The sequence below is a fragment of the Mobula birostris genome, chromosome 10, assembly GCF_030028105.1.
Source record: "Mobula birostris isolate sMobBir1 chromosome 10, sMobBir1.hap1, whole genome shotgun sequence".
NCBI lineage: Eukaryota > Metazoa > Chordata > Chondrichthyes > Myliobatiformes > Myliobatidae > Mobula > Mobula birostris.
Genome location: NC_092379.1, coordinates 110,784,600 through 110,809,397, shown reverse-complemented (window position 1 = coordinate 110,809,397; position 24,798 = coordinate 110,784,600). Strand labels below are relative to the sequence as shown.

The following is a 24,798-nucleotide window of genomic DNA, read 5'->3' as shown; positions in this document are numbered from 1 at the left end:
CTTAGAGTCTGATAACTGTTCAAAAGACGATTCCTAGCCAATGATATATTGCCGACACAATACAAGAAGTCGTACTTTCAAATAATAATAACACTCCCTGAATGTGAACATTTCACAACTTTTGCACTCTTGGATGTATCTATTTCTCATCAAGTGCAACATCAAATAGTGCAAATGTTTTTTTATTAAGTGATTCATCCTGTCTCCCACAGACTTACACAAATAATCTATAGTGGCTAAATGATAGTACATGGGGGTGTATGCATAATAAGGCTTGAGTGATGCCAGGTCTTAATAAATGAGGGTATTACACTGGTGTAAGTGACTCATGAGATCCTACAACACAAACATAACATTTTTAATTCACCACTTCTAAGCAAAGTCGTGACACTGGCATTTTTGACAGACTATATATTCCCCTGATTTTCTCCCTCTGCCTTTTCTTGGGACGTATTTGCTATGGAGCCCAGCTGGTCATTTCTCAGGTGTGGTATGAGCACCAATGGGTACTTCAAAAGGCAGAATCTGTTCAGAAATGTTCACTTTTCGCCATGTTCCCCACTGAAATCCTCAATTATTAAATGGCTGGCTAACATAAAAAAAGGAGCCAAAAATAACCCAACTCCACAGAGAGAGCATTTGACTGGATCAATTTTTTTTTTAAGTGCTGACAGCGGACATCAAAAATAAAAAACAGAAAGTGCTGGAAGCACTCAACAATTCAGGCAGCATCTGCTGAAAGTGAGAAAGTCCAATGTCTAGAAGGTGTCACACAAATCTGACATCGTAATAAATTGCTGTCAGCAACACTATGTAAAGTACCTGACTTTCACTATGTTTCTCTGCACAACACAAGTACATTTCTATAAAAAACAAAATTTAAATGAGAAATGAAGAGGAACAATATGGATCACTGAGAATGATTTTCTACACAATTAAATAGTACCATATCGGAATTCCAAACACAAACCTGGATGCTACTTTTGAAAACCTCTGTGCACTCCCGTAGAGACAGAATCTCAATGAAACCTGCTTCTGTGTTAGGTCTCAAGCAAATAATTGGACGCTAAATCATTTGCGGCCCTGTAAGTCAATTTATCAACTTTCCTTTGGGACTGTTCTTCCCCAGGCATGATGGTAAGCCATTCTTCAAGCTTAGCATTTTTCACACCATATCCTTCATCACTCTCGGAACCCATCCAATAGTTAAAACCCATTGGATATTTTAAGACCCATCAATATATTAAGACCCAGTCTTAACATATCTGATCACAGTTAAACTCCTGCCTCCTTTTCAGCTTAACAAATCCTGGCAAATAGTTAATAGCCCAATCCCTTTACTTAGGATCTGAAGACTTGGGCCTTCCTTTAACTTGGACCTCTCTCCTCACAGCACTACCTGCCCCTCACTTCCCCTCCAGCCAGTACCCCTCACCAGTTCCAGGCCGATTCCAATGACAATGCTATTCTTCCTTTGTGAGCATAGACAATAGATGGTGGCAACAATTTATCAATGTCGGACAGCATCTTCTCCAAGCTTGGTATACCTCCTATCATTCACAGAATGTTCCTGAGGCAGTCTCTGCAATTCAATCAATAACAGAAACCTTTTAGCTGATTATGACTTTCCATTTCTTCCTCCTTGGTGATTAATTAAAATTGTAGTTACAAACTATACCTAGAGTGCGTAATAGAACATGCTTAATCTTGACACGGTATCTAAAATTTACAAAAGTGCTGTGAAAATCTTCGGTCAGTGATAAAGAATACACATAGTAATCTCTGAAACAGAAATTTAGAACACTGCTTTTATGACGTTTGTATATTGTAATACCGTTTCTAAACTTTCACATAGCACCAAAGGTCTATTTTTAAGCCATTTTATAGATACTCTACCATCACCCTCAAAGCATCATTCCAATTTTCCTTTCTCCCTTTAAGTTCTACAAAGTAATCACAAAAGGTTCACAAAGTAGTCACCAGATTGCAGTATTCTGATGTGACATATCTCACATTTGCAGTGTTTGAGGAACTTCAGCTATTCTTACTTAATAGGTTGTTATATAGTATAGTAAGGAATCACATTTTTATAATAGCAACGTTGTTTTCATTCAATAAATAAAACTGATTTTCAAAACATTGGTCCAGGATTCCCCAGACAGAAATGTTTCAAAATCAAGCAATCACATCACTTGATATTTATTAATTCATGACTCACAAGAGGTTTTGCAGATGCTGGATACTTTAAGGGAATAGTGCAGCAGTCTGCGCGATGGTATTACAGCGTGCATTGGAGCTTGAAGTTTAATTCCAGCATCCTCTGTAGAGTGTCAGTACATCCCTCCTGTGGAATGCATGGGTTTACTCTGGGTGCTCCAGTTCCCTCCCATAATCCAAAGATGTACCATCTGGTAGGTTAATTGGTCATTGTATACTGTCCCATGATTAGACTAGGGTTCAATCGGGGCTGGGCAGCTCACTGGGTCAGAAGGGCCTACTGCACACCGTACTCCACACTGGGCTGAGAAGTGGCAGATGGATTTCAACCCAGATAAGTGTGAGGTGGTTCATTTTGGTAGGTCAAATATGACGGAAGAATATAGTATTAATGGTAAGACTCTTGGCAGTGTGGAGGATCAGAGCGATCTTGGGGTCCGAGTCCATAGGACGCTCAAAGCAGCAACGCAGGTTGTCTCTGTGGTTAAGAAGGCATATGGTGCATTGGCCTTCATCAATCGTGGAACTGAATTTAGGAGCTGAGAGGTAATGTTGCAGCTATATAGGATCCTGGTCAGACCCCACTTGGAGTACTGTGCTCAGTTCTGGTCGCCTCACTACAGGAAGGATGTGGAAACCATAGAAAGGGTGCAGAGGAGACTTACAAGGATGTTGCCTGGTTTGGGAAGCATGCCTTATGAAAACAGGTTGAGTGAACTTGGCCTTTTCTCCTTGGAGCGATGGAGGATGAGAGGTGCATAAGATGATGAGAGGCATTGATCATGTGGGTAGTCATAGGCTTTTTCCCACGGCTAAAATGGCTGCCACAACTGGGCACAGGTTTAAGGTGCTTGGGAGTAGGTACAGAGGAGATATCAGGGGTACGTTTTTTACTCAGAGAGTGGAGAGTGCGTGGAATGGGCTGCCGGCAACGGTGGTGGAGGCGGGTACAATAGGGTCTTCTAAGAGACTTTTGGATAGGTACATGAAGCTTAGAAAAATTAGAGGGCCATGGGTAAGCCTAGGTAATTTCTAAGGTAAGGACATGTTCAGCACAACTTTGTTTGCCGAAGAGTCTGTATTGTGCTGTAGGTTTTCTATGTTTCTATGATTTCATTTATGAATACTTCTTCAATGTATCAACAGAATGGTTACGTTCTGTTCCTTCTTTAGAAATTTTCCAGTATATTGCCATTAAAAATAGTGAATCTGTAGACTTCAGACTGAAGTCCATTCTCTCATTTATCAATGCACTGGGGAGTTATATTCCTTAGTGATAATTCATCCTTGAGCAGCTGAGAAAACTGTGGTGCACTATGGAAAGCCCACTTTGTTAGTCAACCATTCTTCCTCTGAAACCACTACGAATGATGATATCCACAGGAATTCCCCCCCCCCATGAGCCATTCTCCACAAATATCAGATTTTTAAAAAAAGCAAAGGAGAGTCGAACAATGGATGCCTTATATTGTGTTCAGAGTTCAAATAAATTATTATCAAAGTACATATATGTCACCATATACTATCTTGAGATTAATTGTCTTACTTGTATTCACAGTAGAACAGAAGTATAATAGAAACAATGAAAAACTACATACAAAGACTGGCAACCAACGTGCAAAAGAGACAATCTATGCAAATAATAATAATAACAAATACACAAGTAAATAAATAATTTTGAGAACATGAGTTGCAGAATGCTTGAAAGTGAGTCGATAGGTTGTGCTGTAGGTTGTGGAATCAGTCCAGCATTCAGGTGAGTGAAGTTATTTGTGTTGGGCTGAGAAACAAAGTGTGTGACAATTGTTGGGTAATGTACAAATGCCTTGGGCCCAGAGATGAAAATACAAGCACTAGAATGCACAACATGAAAAATGCTTGAAGGCAGTCTTGGATTTAAGTCAAGCCCCAAGTCTCAGGCAAGAGCAAATAAATAATTCTCAGAAGAAGTGCTCTTACCTTATTCACTAGCAGCTGTTCCGCGCCATGCTTCAGAGGCCTGCCAGTATCATGACAGAAACCATAGTCTTTAATACTTGTACTGCTCTCATGGATTCTTGTCATCTCCAATCTACTTGCATCATTAGCTGAAAAAGGAAAAACACTATATATAATACAAAATGTCAAGGAGTGACCAACTACAACCTTTGTTGCCCAGCAACCCTGGTTTAACTCTGGTTAGTTCGCTGGAGGTGGAAAGATAATTAACCACAATTGTGTCTGATAAAGCTTGACTAATTATCTGATGAATAGTTTCTTCTTGTGACACTATGGGCATACTATGTGAGTCACACATGCTGAGTAAGTATAAACTGCCACTTGGTGTCATTCATTTATATATAGTCACAGATGTTTGTGAAGGCAATCCAAATTCAAATTCAGAAGAACAAAAACAAGAAATGCTGGAAATAACTCCTGATGAAGGGTCTTGACCCGAAACATTGACTGTTTACTCTTTTCCATAGATGCTGCTTGGCCTACTGAGCATTTTTTGTGTGTTGTTCAAAAGAGCCTTCTCATTTCCTTTACAAGTGTGTGTAGGGGAGCACTTTGGTTCCAGTGATCATAACACCATTAGTTTCAACTTGATCATGGACAAGGATAGATCTGGTCCGAGGGTTGAGGTTCTGAACTGGAAGAAGGCCAAATTTGAAGAAATGAGAAAGGATCTAAAAAGTGTGGATTGGGACAGGTTGTTCTCTGGCAAGGATGTGATCGGTAAGTGGGAAGCCTTCAAAGGAGAAATTTTGAGAGTACAGAGCTTGTATGTTCCTGTCAGGATTAAAGGCAAAGTGAATAGGAATAAGGAATCTTGGTTCTCAAGGGATATTGCAACTCTGATAAAGAAGGAGAGAGGGTTGTATGACATGTATAGGAAACAGGGAGTAAATAAGGTGCTTGAGGAGTATAAAAAGTGCAAGAAAATACTTAAGAAGAAAATCAGGAGGGCTAAAAGAAGACATGAGGTTGCCTTGGCAGTCAAAGTGAAGGATAATCCAAAGAGCTTTTACAGGTATATTAAGAGTAAAAGGATTGTAAGGGATAAAATTGGTCCTCATGAAGATCAGAGTTGTCGGCTATGTGTGGAACCAAAAGAAATGGGGGAGATCTTAAGTGGGTTTTTTGCATCTGTATTTACTAAGGAAACTGGCATGAAGTCTATGGAATTAAGGGAAACAAGTAGTGAGATCATGGAAACTGTACAGAGTGAAAAGGAGGAGGTGCTTGCTATCTTGAGGCAAATTAAAGTGGATAAATCCCCAGGACCTGACAGGGTATTCCCTCGGACCTTGAAGGAGACTAGTGTTGAAATTGCGGGGGCCCTGGCAGAAATATTTAAAACGTCGGTGTCTACGGATGAGGTGCCGGCGGATTGGAGAATGGCTCATGTTGTTCCGTTGTTTAAAAAAGGATCGAAAAGTAATCCGGGAAATTATAGGCTGGTAAGTTTGACGTTGGTAGTGGGTAAGTTATTGGAGGGAGTACTAAGAGACAGAACCTACAAGCATTTGGATGGACAGGGACTTATTAGGGAGAGTCAACATGGCTTTCTGCGTGGTAGGTCATGTTTGACCAATCTATTGGAGTTTTTCGAGGAGGTTACCAGGAAAGTGGATGAAGAGAAGGCAGTGGATGTTGTCTACATGGACTTCAGTAAGGCCTTTGATAAGGTCCCGCATGGGAGGTTAGTTAGAAAAAATCAGTCACATATACATGGTATACATGGAGAGGTGGTAAATTGGATTAGATATTGGCTCAATGGAAGAAGCCAAAGAGTGGTAGTAGAGAATTGCTTCTCAGAGTGGAGGCCTGTGACTAGTGGTGTGCCACAGGGATCAGTGCTGGGTCCATTGATATTTGTCATCTATATCAATGATCTGGATGATAATGTGGTAAATTGGATCAGCAAATTTGCTGGTGATACAAAGATTGGAGGAGTAGTAGACAGTGAGGAAGGTTTTCAGAGCCTGCAGAGGGACTTGGACCTGCTGGAAAAATGGGCTGAAAAATGGCAGATGGAGTTTAATACAGACAAGTGTGAGGTATTGCACTTTGAAAGGACAAACCAAGGTAGAACATACAGGGTAAATGCTAAGGCACTGAAGAGTGCAGTAGAACAGAGGGATATGGGAATACAGATACAAAATTCCCTAAAAGTGGCGTCACAGATAGATAAGGTCGTAAGGAAAGCTTTTGGTACATTGGCCTTTATTAATCAAAGTATTGAGTATAAGAGCTGGAATGTTATGATGAGGTTGTATAAGGCATTGATGAGGCCGAATCTGGAGTATTGTGTTCAGTTTTTGGTCACCAAATTACAGGAAGGATATTAATAAGGTTGAAAGAGTGCAGAGAAGGTTTACAAGGATGTTGCCAGGACTTGAGAAACTCATTTATCAGAGAAAGGTTGAATAGGTTAGGACTTGATTCTCTGGAGCGTAGAAGAATGAGGGGAGATTTGATAGAGGTATATAAAATTATGATGGGTATAGGTAGAGTGAATGCAAGCAGTCTTTTTCCACTGAGGCAAGAGGAGAAAAAAACCAGAGGACATGGGTTAAGGGTGAGGGGGGAAAAGTTTAATGGGAACATTAGTGGGGGCTTCTTCACACAGAGAGTGGTGGGAGTATGGAATGAACTGCCAGACGAGGTGGTGAATGCGGGTTCTTTTTTAGCATTTAAGATTAAATTGGACAGATACATGGATGGGAGGTGTATGGAGGGATATGGTTCGCGTGCAGGTCAGTGGGACTAGGCAGAAAATAGTTTGGCACAGCCAAGAAGGGCCAAAAGGCCTGTTTCTGTGCTGTAGTTTTTCTATGGTTTTCTATAATACCTCAAAAACCCAATATTCCACATGCATTTACGTCTGTTGTAGAAATGTTAAATAATCACCCATTACAGATGATTTTGACCCACTTTCCACTCCAGCTATATACCATTAGACTGAAGCTTGTGACTAGCAATGGTTAGCAGAATGAGATGGCCATATCATTGGCAAGTATGATTATAAAACATACATTGGAAAGGTGCTATGTTGACCTGAAAGAATTTGGACCAAGTGTAATTGGATCCAAATTGAAATACAATATCTCCATCCGAAACAAAGCCTGCCTTAACGACGTTTATTCCAACTGAAGGACATTCTTCAACCTTCCTTAAATCAAAGACCAACTGAAAGTCAAAATCATATATTTCATGACAAAATCATAGTTGAAAAATGCAGTATAAAGTAGGGATTAAATTATATTAGCCCATCTCCAACTGTTCCCCCTATTGGTAGAACTGAATACATTTCAAAGAATTCATGACCTGGATTTCTTTAAAAATATATATTTTAATTCTGTAGCTTTAGTTTATTGTATTTTTGGTGAAATATTTGTTTACTTCAATTAAAATTCCCATATATATACAAGTCATTTGTCTAAAAATTGGACAGCACCATGTTACATTTAGTACTGATCACAGAAAATGGTCCTCAGGAAAAGTCCAGTGTGTCGCAAACTTTGGTGATTTATACTCAGAGGCAAAAGCCTGAAAGGAATTTCATGATTCCCAATAGGGGCCGCACTAAATTCAGTGCAGCTCCCAGCACTTCACTGCACAGCAGTCTGAAAGACACATCAGCTTCTAAGGCACATACACCTTAGCAGCCAAACGACAACACTACATGATGAAGCGGTAACAGAGATTTCAAAGAAGGAGAAAATGCTCACCATCATTTAATGTGATATGCAAATCCTAGTCAATGAGACAGGTGCCTGGAGGATGGTCAATCATAAAAACTGACAGGTAGTCTCATGTGGAAAGGAGCATTCCCACACAATAAAGCAATATGGAGAGGGATTTAATGTCCTACTTGATATGCCGAGCTGATCTGCACACTATTAATTGTGCTTCCAGTGTCAGGATTCTGCATTTTGTGTGGAAATCATCAGAAAATACAGAGATGCTTCTGTAAGATGTAACTGGAACATAAAAGCTGTTCTCGACTCAGTGCAGGTGAACCTGCAAAGTAGGATAGGAGGGATTTTTAAGACAGGGTGTTATTGTGTGCTATGTAAATGGTAACGGTTGGAGGGTGGAGAAGGTAACTTTGCGCTGAACATTTCATGGAATCCCTCAGCTGTGGATGCTCAGTAAGACAGCCGCCAGTAACCCTGCTCTTTCCTGCAGCTCCTCCGCCTCCTGCAGCTGTCCTGGCCCTGCCTTCCGACACCCAGCTCTGGGTCTTACAGTTCTGTTTTTGTTTCTGTTCAAAGTTCAAAATAGTCATAGTCATAGTCATACTTTATTGATCCCAGGGGAAATTGGTTTTCATTACAGTTGCACCATAAGAAATTAAATAGTAATAAAACCGTAAATAGTTAAATAGTAATATGTAAATTATACCAGGAAATAAGTCCAGGACCAGCCTACTGGGTCAGGGTGTCTGACCCTCTAAGGGAGGTGTTGTAAAGTTTGATGGCCACAGGCAGGAATGACTTCCTATGACGCTCTATGTTGCATCTCAGTGGAATGAGTCTCTGGCTGAATGTACTCATTTTGTAGTGGATGGGAGACATTGTCCAAGATGGCATGCAACTTGGACAGCATCCTCTTTTCAGACACCACCGTCAGAGAGTCCAGTTCCCTCCCCACAACTTCACTGGCCTTACGAATGAGTTTGTTGATTCTGTTGGTGTCTGCTACCCTCAGCCTGCTGCTCCAGCACACAACAGCAAATGATCGCACTGGCCACCACAGACTCGTAGAACATCCTCAGCTTCATCTGGCAGATGTTAAATGACCTCAGTCTCCTCAGGAAATAGAGACGGCTCTGACCCTTCTCGTAGACAGCCTCAGTGTTCTTTGACCAGTCATTTAGTATCAAAGTATGTACACATTATACAACCTTGAGGTTTGTCTCCTTTCAGGCAGCCACAAAACCCAAAATAACCTTAAAAAGATAGTCAAACTTCTAATGTGCGGAGAGAAAAAATATCTTGAAGAGGACATTGGGTAGGCTCTATAACATCCACACTTGGTTATTGTGGCAGCAGACTGCAAAAGTGTGAGAAGCAAGAAAAGCTGAGCCCAGCCTTTCTCCCATTCCATGCATCCCTCCAGAAAGCATCAGTCACCAAAAATGTTTCATGGTTCACAACGATCTGCACTAAGAGACCATGGAAACATCTCCTGTCAATGAAAAGGTCTATGGTGATCCTGGGCACCTGTATGTTTGGGAAACCCGTAATGCTGAAAAATCTATGTGCCCAAATTGAAACCTGTTCCTCACTAAAATCAAAGCAGATGGTACCATTTCTCTGGGTGACCCCTCAGATGAGACAGAGGGCAGTAAATAGGGGACATCACAAAGACCTGCTGCAACAGCTTGGAAAAGGTGTCAAACATCAATGTGATCAGGAAGCATGAGAGTGTGGCTGAAAGAATTCACCTAGAATGTCACATAACTCAGTGAAGACAGCCTTGCCACTCCTGAGTCTGCAATATATTTTCCAGAGAAGTCCAGGAAGATATGGTGTGTCTAAAGGCTCTGGAGGAGTAGGCTCATAGGCACACCATTGCTTACTATCTAGAAATTCCAGGCCCACACAGCTATGGCTGTAATGCTGCCATCAAAAACAGAATCTGCATGTCTTAACTGAGGCATCCTTAGAATGAGTATTTCAGCAGCACTTTGGTAGAGGAAACACTCTGTGTTAGTTTAACACACCCTGTGGGCCTTGGAAGATGTTTGAGCAACCCTCAGTGATTTCTGAAGCTACCTAGCCAGGCCTTCTGATGTCAGCATGATCTTCCTTGAAGTACTGATAAGAGCAGTAAACTAAAGTGATGTGATGATGCAAAATATAAACTACTGGAAATCTCAGCAGATCAAACGTTATATGTAGCAGCACAGAAACAGGCCATTCAGTCCACCTAGTCTGTGCTGAACCATTAATCTGCCTAGTCCCATCGACCTGCACCCAAGCCATAGCTCTCCATACTGCTGCCATCCATGTACCTATACAGCTGGTCTAGATGCCGCTGCAAGTTTTGATAGTCTCCCTTGCTGTCCACTACACCGCCAATCCTGGTGTTATCTGCCAAATTGCTGATCCAGTTAACCACACTGTCATCCAGGTCGTTGATATAGATGGCAAATAACAATGGACTCAGCACCAGTCATAGGCCTCTAGTCAGAGAAGCGAACCGTCTATTGCCACTCTTTAGCTTCTTCTGCAAAGCTAATGTCTAATCCAATTTACTACCTCATCTTGAATGTGATGTGACTGAATCTTCTTGACCATCCTCCCGCGGGGACCTTGTCAGAGGCTTCTCTAATGTCCATGTAGACAACATCCACTGCCTTGCCTTCATCAGCATCCCTGGTAACTTCCTCAACAAAACTCTGTAAGATTGGTTAGTCATGACCTACCACACACAAAGCCATCCTGACTGTGCCTAATCTGTCCCTGTCTATCCAACTACTTACAGTATATATCTGGTCCCTTAGAATACCTGGCAATAACTTTCCCACTGCTGATGTCAAGCTCACTGTCCTATAATTTCCTGGCTTATTCTTAGAGCCTTTCTCAAATAATGGAATATTAGCTATCCTCCAATCCACTGGCACCCTAACCCATGGCTAAGGACTTTTTAAATATCTCTCTAGGGTCTCTGCAATTTCTGCATTAGCCTCCCACAAGGTCGAAGGGAACATCTTGTCAGGCTCTTGGGATCTATCCACCCTAATTTGCCTCAAGCTAGCAAACACCTCTTCATCTGTAATCTGTATAGGGTCCATGACTTTGCTTCTGCTTTTCCTCACTCAAGGTCCGTCTCTTGAGTAAATACAAGTGCAAGTAATCGATTTAGGATCTGCTCCACCAGTGGCCGAGCTCCCTAGTCTGTCCTGTCTGAGCACTGCCAAGACATTTTCTCTGACTAGTAACGCCACCCCTCCCCGTCTAATCCTTCTTGCCCTATCACATCAGAAACAATGGAATCCTGGATCATTGAGATGGCAGTTCTGCAACCAAGTCTCACTAATGTCTACAATCTTATAATTCCACGTGCTGATCCACACCCTAAGCACCTCCTTCCCTACAATACTCCTTGCATTGAAATATACACAACTCAGAACATTACTCCCCCTATGCTCAACCTTATGATTTCTGACTTTGTTTGTAGGCATCTTTCCCCACAACACTCCACCATCTGCTCTGCCATTCTGATTTCTGCCCTCCCTGCAATCTAGTTTAAATACCCACCCCCCAATGCAGCACCTGCAAATCTTCCCATAAGGATAATAGCTCAGGTGCAAGCCATCCCTTCTGTACAGGTACCACCCAGGTAGCGCCCAAAGATCCAAAAACCTGAAGCCCTCCCTCCTGCACTATCTCCTTAGCCACATGTTAAAGTGTTTCATCTTTCTGTTTCCTTCCTCACCAGCACAGGCAGCATTCTGCGTACCAGTGACCTGAGCAGGAGGGTTATGAGGTCCTGCAATGTGAGTTCAGGGAGTTAGTTGCTAAATTAAAGTACAGGACCTTCAGGGTTGTGATTGCCAACACACCCTTCCCTTAATTCTCCAGCTGCTTCTTCCTTCTCCCTGGTGAATACCATAGAAGTAGCCATTTAAGATGTCACTCATATGCCCTGTCTACATGTTTAGAGCACCCGTTCCTTCCTTAGCTACCATCTTGCTTCTGTTGTTGTTGTTGTTGTTGTTGTTTGTCCTTCGTAGTCGAAGATGACCATGGCTTCAAAGTCAAATGGGAGATTGGTGGCTGTGGGTCCGGAGGTGACTGATGAGGCCAATCCGGGCCCTGAAGGCTCGCCCACATGTGGGACACGAGTGGGTGGATGCTGTCGTGGCAGTGGATGCTGCTCGGGCCTTGCGCACAGCACGCTTTCGTTGCGTCTCGTTGATGCGCCTGACTTCAGCTGCACGGGCTCCTGTGGTGATCTTGCTGCGCCAAGCTGGACGGTCGAGGGCAAGTGTCTCCCACGTGTTGATGTCGACACCCAGGCTTTTGAGGGACACTTTGAGGCAGTCTTTGTAACGTTTCTTCTGCCCCCTGACTGAGCGCTTGCCCTGACACAGTTCTCCGTACAGCAGCTGCTTAGGCATTCGGCTGTCTGGCATTCTGACCACATGTCCAGCCCACCTGGCTTGGGCTTTCAGCAGGAGGGTGTAGACGCTGCAGAGCCCAGCTCGTTCCAGGATCTCCGTGTTGGGGACTTTGTCCTGCCACCTGATGTGGAGGAGTCTGCGGAGACAGCTCAGGTGAAAGTGGTTGAGCTGTTTGGCGTGTCTGCTGTAGACAGTCCAGGTCTCGCTGGCGTAAAGGAGGGTGGTAAGGACCACTGCACAGTAGACATTCAGCTTGGTGGTAAGGCTGAGTCCTCTCTGCTCCCAGATGTTCTCATGGAGTCTCCCAAAGGCTCCCTTTGGCAATCCTGTTGTTGACCTCAGCGTCTATATTCACTGCGTGAGAGAGTATGCTGCCCAGGTAGGTGAAGTTGTCGACTGCCTGGAGGTTCTGGCCCTTCATCATGATGCGCGGCTCCTGGTATGGCTTTCCTGGGGCAGGCTGGTACATAACTTTGGTCTTTTTGGTGCTGATAGTGAGACCAAAGTTGTTGCAGGCTTGTGAGAAGCAGTTCACTTCACGTTGCATCTCCTGCTCTGTGCTGACGTTGAGTGCGCAGTCATCAGCAAACAACAAGTTTCTGATGACAGTCTCTCGCACCTTTGTAACTGCCTGCAGGCGCCTAAGGTTGAACAACCTGCCATCAGTCCTGTACCTGAGGTGGATTCCTTCTTCGTAGTTACAGAAGGCATCTGTCAGCATGGCAGAGAATACCATACTGAACAGAGTCGGGGCAAGAACGCAGCCTTGTTTGACGCCATTTGTCACTAGGAAGTCCTCCGACTCATTGCCGTCATCCAGAACTTTCACCATCATACCTTCGTGAAACTGCCGGACGATTGTGATGAACTTGCTAGGGCAGCCAAACCTCTCCATGATCTTCCACAAGCCTTCTCTGCTGACCGTATCGAAAGCCTTGGTTAGATCGACAAAGGTCACGAAGAGGTCGCTGTGTTGCTCCTGGCATTTTTCCTGGAGTTGGGGCACAGCAAAAATCATGTCCGCGGTCCCACGTTCAGCACGGAAGCCGCACTGGCTTTCTGGGAGCAGACCTTGCTCAAGATGTTGGAGAAGGCAGTTGAGCAGGACGCGGGCCAGAATCTTCCCCGCAATGGGCAAGAGGGAGATGCCTCAGTGGTTGTCACAAGACTGGCGGTTGCCTTTCCTCTTGTAGATGTGAACTATGCTGGCATCTTTCAGCTGTTGCGGGACCTGTCCCTTTTTCCACATGGACTGGAAGAGTACAGTCAGCTTTTGCATCATGACAGGGCCTCCTGCTTTGTATACCTCAGCAGGGATTGCATCGGGTCCTGGCGCTTTGCCACAGGAGAGTTGCTTCACTGCCTTCCTGACTTCACCTACTGTGGGGAGAGTGTCGAGGATCTTGTTGATCTCTACCTGGGGCAGGCGGGCAATGGCCTCGTGGTTGATGTCGGCAGAGCGGTTAAGGACATTGTTAAAGTGCTCAGCCCACCGATCCAGAATCTGCTTCTTCTCTGTCAGCAGCTGCATCTCATCTGCGTTGAGGAGAGGTGAGGAGCCGGAGGACTGGGGTCCGTATACAGCCTTAAGCACATCGTAGAAGCGCTTTATGTCGTGGCTGTCTGCGTAGCCCTGGATTTCATCAGCCTTCTTGCTGAACCAGCTGTCCTGCATCTCGCAAAGTTTTTTCTGCACCTTTCTTCTTGCGCTGGTAAAGGCATCTTTCTTGGCTAACGATGTGGGGTCGTTCTGATGCACTCTGTAATGTTGATGTTTCTCCGTTAGTAGTGCCTGTATTTCTTCATCATTCTCATCGAACCAGTCTTGGTTTCTTCGGGTTGCTGGTCCGAGATGTTCTAGGGCGGTAGTGTAGACAGCGTCTCTGAAGGCCGTCCGCTGTTCCTCAATGCTGGTCCCGTCATCCTGTGGTGTGTCTGGCAGTCTGCCTTCATGGTCATCGACGAGTTCTTCTGCAACCCTGCTGCTTTTCAGCTTGGAGACATTCAGCCTTTTTGCAGTCTTCTGCCCTTGGGGTCTTCTCATGGGCAGAATGCAAAGCCTGAACTTGGACACAATGAGGCAGTGATCAGTCCAGCAGTCGGCACCACACATGGCTCTCGTCACTCTGACATCCATCCTGTCCCTCTTCCTGGTGATGATGTAGTCAATCAGATGCCAGTGCTTCGAGCGTGGGTGCATCCATGACGTCTTCTTACGGGTGGGTTGGTGGAACAGGGTGTTGGTGATGACAAGGTCGTGTGTGGCACATGTCTTGAGGAGCAGAAGGCCGTTGTTCTTACACTTGCCAGTGCCGTGTCTTCCAATGATCCCTTCCCAGGTTTGGTAGTCTGTCCCTACACTGGCATTGAAGTCCCCGAGAACGATGAGCTTCTCTGACTGTGGGATTGCTGAGATTAGGGTGTCGAGTTCTTCATAGAACTTGTCTTTAATATACTTATGAAAGGCTTTAGAGGCCTCTTTAATCTTGCTTGCCAACGTCATTTCAAGGCCTCATTTACTGTGGTTGTGGGGTTAAGAGAGAGATTAAGGGATTAACAGGTTGGAAGGGAGGGAGCAAGATGGATGATGGGGAAGTAAAGTTTTTACCTTACAGGGGCCCCACCCCTGTGCCTATACTAAGACATAGTTATTTAGTATTGCTGAATGATTGATGGTCTTGGAAACCAATTTATTTCTCCCACAATGCTTTACATGGACAATTGCACAAGGAATTGTGTCACTGACACAGCAACTGGAACACAAGGGTGACTCACATGGGGTAGTCCTCATGTCAGATTTCTTAAAGAATGCAGAGCAATCCAGAAATAGTTGCTATTGCACTTCACCTCAGGCCAAGTCAATTATTAATTGATTAATGCTGGAAAGAAAGAGGATTAACTGATTAAATTTCTAGTTCAGAGTGTTTGAGAAAATGAAGTGTAAGTTTTTGCAATTTTTTAGTGGAAATCTGTATAATGTTATCAAGGTGCATTCAAACATTAAAAATATTATATTTTAGATCTTAATGCAGTGAAATGAAGAAATGTGGAGAGAGCCTGAAATATAAACCTGAGTCTCATTCAGAACAGGTTTGGGAGATAGAGACAGTGTAATGTTAATGTATAACAGAAATTAAAAACAAACAATATTTTAATTCATTTTGAAGCATTCTGGTTCGGACTTTCAGGATATTTGTGATTAGGCTTCTGTATATCTGGAACACATCCACTGGTCCATCAACATCCTACAACAGGAGCAATAGCCTACTGAAATGTGGTTCTCCCCTGCATCAAGATAATGTATTGACCACCTTTTTCAAGGTTTACTTCAAAATTAAGTTTGCTTGAAAATTGAGAAGTGGAGAACTTCACGTAACGGATGGGAGTTGCTTCTTAAAAATGTTTTGATTTCTGCCATTATTGCCAAAGTAAATGAGCTGTGAGCTGCTGAGCATATGAAAAATCACCCATCTTATGTGAAATTAGCTTAATTATCAATGCTGATGATTTGATATCAGTAAAGAAAATTAATTTACATTCTACTTGTGCACATTAAAATCAACCTGTTTTAAATTATACATAACATTTGTACTTACTAATCTGGTATCTAAATGAGCAATCAGCAGATTGGAATTCATAATGAGGAAAAAGGGAATGAGAACATTAAATCTACAAAACTTTTATGGGGAAATACTATTAGAGGTATTACATATTTCTAGTAATGTATTGTCACAACAAATTGTGGAACTTTACAGCTTGTGTCTTTTCTGATTATTTTTACCTACTAGTATGTTTGGGGCTTCACTGCAAGATCACCATTTACTACCCTCCCCATTTTTCTTAGAGAAGTTAGTGTTGAGTTAAATTTTAGACTATTGTCTAAAATACTTGTACTTTGAAGGAGTTTCTACACAGCTGTTGGATACAAAGCTCTTGGATGTTAGCTCAATGGCAAGGAAGGAACAGTGATATACTTCCATGCCAGGACTAAGTGTGACAGGGAAGGGTATTGGGTATGAATTATTTTTCCATGTGTCTCTCTATTGAACTAACCCAACGATCGAATGTACCATTGCTCAAGTCGCAAGACATCAACAGCGATCTTGCTTTAAAGTTTCAATTTGTCTATACACCTTCTAAATATTTATTAAATATAATTTTCCATCCTTTAAACAAGTGTTGAAAGGAGAAGTCCTTGTCATACTTTGTTACACTATCAATTAGGAAGGCATTGAGGAGGGTCCTGCTTGTGGAAAATCAAATCCACACAGAGCACCTTCACTACTCCGTCAACTGCTAAGAACACTTAGCACATGAGGACATCTGTTGCACCCAAAATGACTTCGCACAGTCATTTGATTAATATTCTTGGCAGTTCTACATAAGTACTTATTTCTAAAAAAGAGCAACATGCATAACCAGAGATGTGATCAGGTATTCACATGGTAACTATAGATGAGAATTTTTTCCCCAGTGTTCTCCAGTGGTATCATCAAGCTATCCCTTTTTTTTTTGCAGAACTGCTCTGTATGAAGTTTATTACACATATTCATCATTCTCCATAGAAAGCATTCACCGGTAGCATACTTAAATTTGATTGGCGCTCATAGATCTGTTATTTCCTCATTCAATTTTCTTTAAGTCGTTAATCATCTCATTGTGTCCCAGTGCAATCATTAAAACTTGAAGCTGATTGCCCTGAAAACCGTAGAGATACATATCGACTTCAGGACTTCCACACATTCCACACACTCATCATCAAAAACTCTACGGTTAGCACCGTTTCAACATTCAGGTTCCTGGACACCGTTATTTCTCAAAACCTCATGTGGAAGAACCACATCTTCTTCATCAACACAAAGGCACTGCAGAGGATGCACCTGCAACAGTGGTAAAATTCCATCTTCCCCAGACCATACTGGTGCAATTCCACACTGCAATCATAGAGAGCGTCCTCACATCAGCCATTACTGTGCTTGGCGCAGCATCCTCTCACAGCTAATGAAAAATACAGCAAGCTGTAAGGTCAGCAGAAAAGGTCTTTGGCTGCAGTCTGCCAGCACTGCATCTTGTATGTGCCCAGGACAAAGAAACAGGCAAGAAAAATCATCATGGACACTACCCACCCTGTTCACCGGCTTTTCCAAAAGCTCCCTTCTGGAAAGTGCCATAGAGCTATTAAGACAAAAACTTCATGCCATCTTAAAGGTTTCTTCTCCCAGGCAATTCATCTGATTAACCATTCTAGTTAGCCCTCCCAGACTCTCTATCTATTACCCCATGCACTGCTGTTTACATTTTAAATACAGGCTGGTATTTATGTATTTATGCACATTTTATTCCCTATCCATACTTTATCCTCTAACTTTATATTTATATAGTTCTTTATTCTTCATCATTGTTGAGTGTTGAATGTTGCACCTCGACAAAACACCACAGCAAATTCCTAATGAATCTAAATATATACAACGAATAAAGTTGATCCTTGATGCTTTATTCTATAATACTACCCCCTATTCATGATTCTCATGGGCTGAATGGTCTACATTACTAAGAACCAGAATCAGGTTTAATATCACTAGCCTTTGTCATGAAATTTGTTGTTTGCAGCATCTGAACATTGTGATACTGTATATAATAATAAAAAATACAAATTCCAATAAGCATATATATATATATAATTAGAGCAGTGGACTAAACATGTATCCTTGAGGTGTGCCTGTGTTGATCGTCAGCGAGTAGTAGATGTTATTTCTGATCCACACAGACTGATGAGGAAGTGAAGGATCCAGTTGCAGAGGGAGGTACAGAGGCCCAGGTTTTGGAGCTTGTTGATCAGAACTGAGGGTATGATGGTGTTGAACATTGAGCTGTTATCAATAAGCTACAACCTGACCTAGATATTACTATTGTTCAAGTGATCCAAAACTAAGGGAAAGCCAGTGAGATCGTATCCGCTGTGTGGCGATAGGCAAATTGTAGTGAGCCCAGTCTTTACTTGGGCAGCAGTTGATTCTAGCCATGACCAACCTTGCAAAGCACTTCATCACAGTAGATGTGGGTGCCACTGGGCGAATGGCACTGAGGCAGCTCACCCTGCTCTTCTTGGTGACTGGTATGATTGTCGCCCTTTTGAAGCAGGTGGGAACCTCTGACTGCAGCAGTGAGAAATTTAAGAAGCCCTTGAACACACCTGCTAGTTGATTGGCACAGGTTTTCAGAGCCCTGCCAAGTTTCACCATCAACGTCCGAGGGTTCACCCTGTTGAAAGATGATCTGACGTCAGCCTCCAAGACAGGGATCACAGAGTAACCCATATGCTGCAGATCTTGTGTTTCCTCAGGAATGAACCATCCAAGATAGGGGGTCAGCCTCACAGAGTATCTCTGCACTTCCTCCAGTGCTTGAGTATCTCACTTGTTTCTTGGCAACCAGAACTGGATGAAAAATTTAACATGCATTCCAGCTGCAACACTATAAATTTTGATGACTGCATCTTCTAACTTATGTTCCAGTTTCAAGTATTATTGTTGAATAAGAATATCATATCTACATATCCATTTGCACTTACTGACTGCTCATAACTCATTTCATCTTCTTCCACTATTAAGCGATTAGGCTTACTAGATGTGACACTTGCGATGAAAAAGGGTAAACCATTAAATTCACAAGCAACACACATCAAAGTTGCTGGTGAACGCAGCAGGCCAGGCAGCATCTCTAGGAAGAGGTACAGTCGACGTTTCGGGCTGAGACCCTTCGTCAGGACTAACTGAAGGAAGAACTAGTGAGAGATTTGAAAGTGGGAGGGGGAGGGGGAGATCCAAAATGATAGGAGAAGACAGGAGGGGGAGGGATGGAGCCAAGAGCTGGACAGGTGATTGGCAAAGGGGATGTGAGAGGATCATGGGACAGGAGGTCCAGGGAGAAAGACGGGGGGGGGGGACCCAGAGGATGGGCAAGGGGTATAGTCAGAGGGACAGAGGGAGAAAAAGGAGAGAGAGAGAGAAAGAATGTGTGTATAAAAATAAATAACTGATGGGGTGCAAGGGGGAGGTGGGGCATTAGCGGAAGTTAGAGAAGTCGATGTTCATGCCATCAGGTTGGAGGCTACCCAGACGGAATATAAGGTGTTGTTCCTCCAACCTGAGTGTGGCTTCATCTTTACAGTAGAGGAGGCCGTGGATAGACATGTCAGAATGGGAATGGGATGTGGAATTAAAATGTGTGGCCACTGGGGGATCCTGCTTTCTCTGGTAGACAGAGCGTAGATGTTCGGCAAAGCGGTTTCCCAGTCTGCGTTGGGTCTCGCCAATATATAAAAGGCCACATCGGGAGCACCGGACGCAGTATATCACCCCAGTCGACTCACAGGTGAAGTGTCGCCTCACCTGGAAGTACTGTCTGGGGCCCTGAATGGTGGTAAGGGAGGAAGTGTAAGGGCATGTGTAGCACTTGTTCCGCTTACACTGATAAGTGTAGTGTTAAATTCACAAGGTCGTTTGACAAGATTATTCCTTTATCATAATTTCAATCCCTCATTCTGTTCATCAATTACAAGCAAAATAACCCCCCGTCTCTTCTCCAGCTATTGCAGCTGATGTTACCAGTACAGCCTCTAAAATCAAAAGCTTACATGAAAATATTTTCCTGCATGTAATCTAATAGAGTTTAATTAATTAACTTTTGGCTAAAGTTGATTTTATTGAAGTTGGTGGAGGATTACAGTTATGTTGAAAGTTTGGGTTTGCAGTAAATGCGATGACATGTATTTCATCCACTGAATCAATTAACACTGGATTACAACCCAAAACATCAAGAATTCTTTTCCTCCCACAGATGCTACTTGAATTAAAGTTATAAAGCATTTGTGTGCTCACCTGTTACTGCTAATATTTGGCTTTTCCACCCAACCTGATCAAGTCCAATCGGCGTGCTTTGGGACAAGTGGAGAGGCCGGATCCTATCGGAAACTGCTCGGAAAGGTGGAACATGGTGTGGTGGTGGTGGGCGGCAAGTTGCTGGCTGCAGATTAAAAATATTCATCAGAAGTATGTCTGATGGTACAGAATAATGATGATAAATGTTGTGAATATCTCAAACAGAATTTAATAGTCTACCCTTCCAGCTGATGATCAATGGTATTTTTAAAGCAACGTCCAGTATCCCAGGTGACAGTGAAGTAACATCAAACATATTAAACATTTTATGCCAAAAATGGTATTGAAGGGTTCATAACTATTGTCCTTTTGTCTCACTGTTGGCATTCTATAGATCATTGCCAATTGACTGGGTTCAGAGTCAAGCTTCAAGAGGAAAATGTTGACAGAGCCACTCTTGGAACCACTGTCTAATTACCTGAGTTATGAATAACAACTAAAATCACTGAAGGGAAGAAACAACATTGTGTCGTCCTCCCCTCCTGCCCCCCCCCATGTTCTTATTCTGGCTTCTTCCACCTTCTTTTCCAATCTTGATGAAAGATCTCAACCAGAAACATCAGCAGTTTATTCCTATCCATTGGTGCTGCCTGATCTGCTGAGTTCCTCTAGCATTTTGTGTGTATTGTTTATGTTGTTCTACAATTGTTAACAGCATTGGTTCCAAGAAGTTAGGGCAGCCCTTTGCTTCACATTCTGTGATCTTTACGTGAAGCTGAATATTTTTACTTGCCAATGGTATTCAGCAGTCACTTTAAGGATTCCAGATTAGACTCTTCGGAGATCTAGTTATACTTATCATTCTTGTGATTATGTCATTGGCTATGTTCAAAGCAGCCTAATTTTCTTGCTAGATTGCATAGACCTAACTGGACACTTCAGAAACATGGCAAGATCCTTACCCAAGTCCACATGTGTTGACTACAGTTTGTGAAGATCAAAGTATAAATATTCCAAATAACTTAGTTTAGAGAAAAAAATGAAAAATAAATCTACACAGCTTGATTTGTAGGAAATTATAAGTATGACTTTAAAAGCATGTTACTCAGAAAATAATTTAGTTGAAATGATAGGAACACACACAAAATGTTAGAGGTACTCTGCAGGCCAGGCAGCATCCATGGAAAAGAGGAGTCAACATTTCTGGCCGAGACCCTTCATCAGGACTGTGAAAAAGATGAGAAAGAGTAAGAAAGTGGAGGGAGCAGAGGAAGAAGTGCAAGGTGGTAGGTGATGGGTGAAACCAGAAGCAGGGGAGGGGGTGATTTGTTTACGTTTAATTTGTTACAATATTATTGAGATTTCTTTTCCTCAATCAGGCATAAAAACTAACACCAGCAACCAAGATATTGGGCAGAATTTTCAGAGCAGTAATGCATACTATTGTCCGTCAGATGTTGAGACATCTGGAATGAACCATATTGGGGCTATTATCAGTAAAAAGTGATTGAAATTCACATTGAGAGTAAAGACAAAAATTCAACTTCCCTTATCCATAAGTTGGATGAACAGTAGATCAGTGTCAAACTGTCCATTCAGCCCCACACAGTTGCTGGATTTATTTAAAACTTGAGAAGATAAAATTGAGTTGTGCAATATCAGTAACAAAAGTGTCAATTAAATCATTCTAAGTAGCAATGTGGGGAGTATCTTAATATTGCTGTTAATGAACAACAATATATCACGCAAGAGTTTTAATGTAATTTTATACTGATATTGCAGCACAGTTCAAATTCCATTGGCAGAAATAACCTCCTCAGAGTGCAAAGGTTACAAGTAAGAGCCTCTGAATGCTCTTTATGGGCAATGAAATTGTTTCAGCAAATATTGAACTTAACTGTCCTTCTGTAGTGTAGTGTAAATAGCAATTTAGTCACAGCAGGATAATAACTTTCTTGCGTACTTGCAATTAGGTGCAATTATCAGCCATTTCTTTATTTTGTTTTTTCCTAAAGAGGGAAATAGAACTGGAAAAGTTGGCCAATATAGACCCCTAAAGGAGGAAAAGGATAATCAGGAGAGGTATTATGCAGCCATTCTGCTGCTACCCATTTCACATTCCACTGTGGATGACAGCTCTGCATGTGAGAATGCCTAACTAAGATCGTACAAGTCCTTATTCTGTGCCATAGGCAGGGACCATGTTATGGTTGCCTTCAGCATTTCTAGAATGGAGGGCAACCAGCTTTTCAATGTCTGGAAGCTGTGCAGTGGCTCCAACAGCAAGTGTATTCACAGAGGGATATCTTTCGAAGATGGACTGAAGTTTGTCACCAAAACTTGTGCTGTCCTTCAATGTATGAGCTTGAACATATGGGTGCACAAGCAGAGAATTTTTTAGACAAGTGGGTGCACATGCAGAGGATTTTTAGCTCAGAGAAGAAAACTAAACTAGACACAACAAGGTAAAGATAAGTAAGTACAATGATCAGTTTTTGTTTTAACTCGTAAGAGTTAATGCATTGAAGCACAGTGATAGTGAACTAAAGTAAGAGCATTAAGGGTCCAGTTGTTTCTAAAATATTATACTGGATGCTTTTTACCATTATAATCTCTTCCTCATTGTAACATCTACATTCAGCCCTACTTAGAAGTTACTTGCTACAGTCTCATCCTTAAGATTATTTCGAAGGGCTCTATCACTTTGCATTGCAGATAAGGGTCTCAATTTATTTTAATGCCAGTAACAACAGCTTACATTTTTGTACCAACTTGAAAGCAATAAAAACATCCCAAAGCTCTTTATGAGTATCACAGGAGAAAATTGATACCAGGTTACATAAGTTATTATAGAAGTTACATAAGTAGGATAAAGTAATTATAGAACAGGTTGAGAGTTTGTCTAGCAAGGTAGGTTTTATCTACTGAATTCAGGAAGGAGTCAGATATAGCGATGAGTCAGGTCACAATTTCAAAATTTATGGTCCAGATACCTAATGACAATTCTGACATTAGCACAATGATAAAAATCTGGAATATTTAAAAAGCCAAAGATAGATTAGAGGAGGGTTCAGGGAGCCAAGACCATGGAAAGTTTTGGACATGAGAGTGGAAAGTTTGTTACCAATGCTATTTCAAATGGGAAATGCAATGACTGTACTCTCCTAAAAACCTCATTCTTGGTATATAATGGCTCTTGGACATGAATAGCAGTCCAATAATTTGGTTAAGTAGTCACACTTTGTGCAGGGTCTCCAGATGACTGCTAACATGCAGTTTCAATCTGAAGGACATCAATATTGCACTTCATCCAATGTTTAAAATTACTTTACATCTGAGTGGGGAAAGCATATACAGGAATCATCCTTTCGGCAACCTGATTCCACATCAGCCCAACCACAGCACGCCAACCTCTGCCCCATCTCCCATTTGGCACTAAGGACAAAATCAAGCTCTTCTTGGTCTCCAGGAATTAGCACAACAGTGAGAAATGCCTTTGGCAGTCACAAAGGTAGCATGGGAGGTTATGCAATACCATAAGCAATCCCACTCCCCCATCATCATTTACTTTTAGTTAAGTATGTAAAAATAGGACAGGAGTGAAAATGTTAATACCATTTATAATTGACTCATCTTCCTACAACAAAGCTCAAGAAGATCACATTTTGTATATTTAGTATATTGTGCAAGTTGAAAATTAAAGTAAATAAGAGAGTTGATGAAGAAAAAAGAGTAGTACATTGCAGAAGGATAGTGTATTTTTCATGCAGGTAATTTCTGTCAATTTCTGCAACATTCCAAAGGAAATTCTGTGAGCAAGTGGAGCAGGAAAAGCAGTCAGAAGGAAATGACTTTGATCAGTCTTTCAAATAACCTGAGATTAGAGAAATATCAGAAGAGAATCAGCCAAATCTTACTTGATGAAGATTGATTGTCGTCTCACAATGTCCAGCAAGAGATGCTCCATCTATCACAGAGAAAGGTCTTTGCCTAGCACGTTTGTTTCTAAGCCTTATCTTCATGGCTGGTGAAGAACTGCTACAAATTCCATTTTCAGCTCCAGTCGGATCTGCCGGCACTTTAGGTTTCATGCTGAATTCTGCTACGTTAGGCGAGCCATCATTTAAGATTATGCTTTGCCAGTCACTAAGAAGACCACAATCTGACACAGGGCGTGGCAACTTTCCACAGTCTGCATTTGTCTGGTTACTCTTTGTTTCTTCTGATTCTCTGGCTTCTTCATCATGAGACAGCCCATCAGCTTTCTCCTTTGCAGAAACCTTGTGGATTTAAATTTCACTTTTTAATCTTAATTCTCTTTAAGATATATACCACAAATTTACATTTGAACAATGTTGCACCATTTAATTTTTGGCCTGCTTCCTTTCTTCATTCTGCAATGATGAGGTGCACATAGGCATTTCACTATGTAAGGCCAGTCAGTAGTACACGACACAATGGGCTTTATTTGCTATTGAATTTTTCTGCAGTGGCCTCTGTCAGTGGTATTTTGCATTATTAATGCACCTTTATGGGCATCATTCAATTCCTATTCTTTAATATTAACTACGTTTCTTA

At 42.1% G+C, this 24,798-nt stretch overlaps 1 protein-coding gene and 1 long non-coding RNA gene across 2 annotated transcripts in view; both read right to left on the bottom strand.

Annotated features, from left to right (window-relative positions):
* Positions 1-4,225, bottom strand: part of LOC140204573 (rho guanine nucleotide exchange factor 9) — a 247,829-nt gene extending 243,604 nt beyond the window's left edge. Inside the window, exon 1 of the mRNA XM_072271292.1 lies at positions 4,177-4,225. The gene's annotated coding sequence lies outside the window, so the exon portion shown is untranslated. The remainder of the gene's footprint in view (positions 1-4,176) is intronic.
* Positions 4,226-4,247: 22 nt separating this feature from the next.
* On the bottom strand, positions 4,248-24,203 carry LOC140204575 (uncharacterized). Its single transcript, XR_011887673.1, has 3 exons — positions 24,138-24,203; positions 20,221-20,365; positions 4,248-4,304 (listed from the first exon to the last, which is right to left on the bottom strand). It is a non-coding gene; the product is annotated as an uncharacterized lncRNA (long non-coding RNA).
* Between the last annotated feature and the right edge of the window lie 595 nt (positions 24,204-24,798).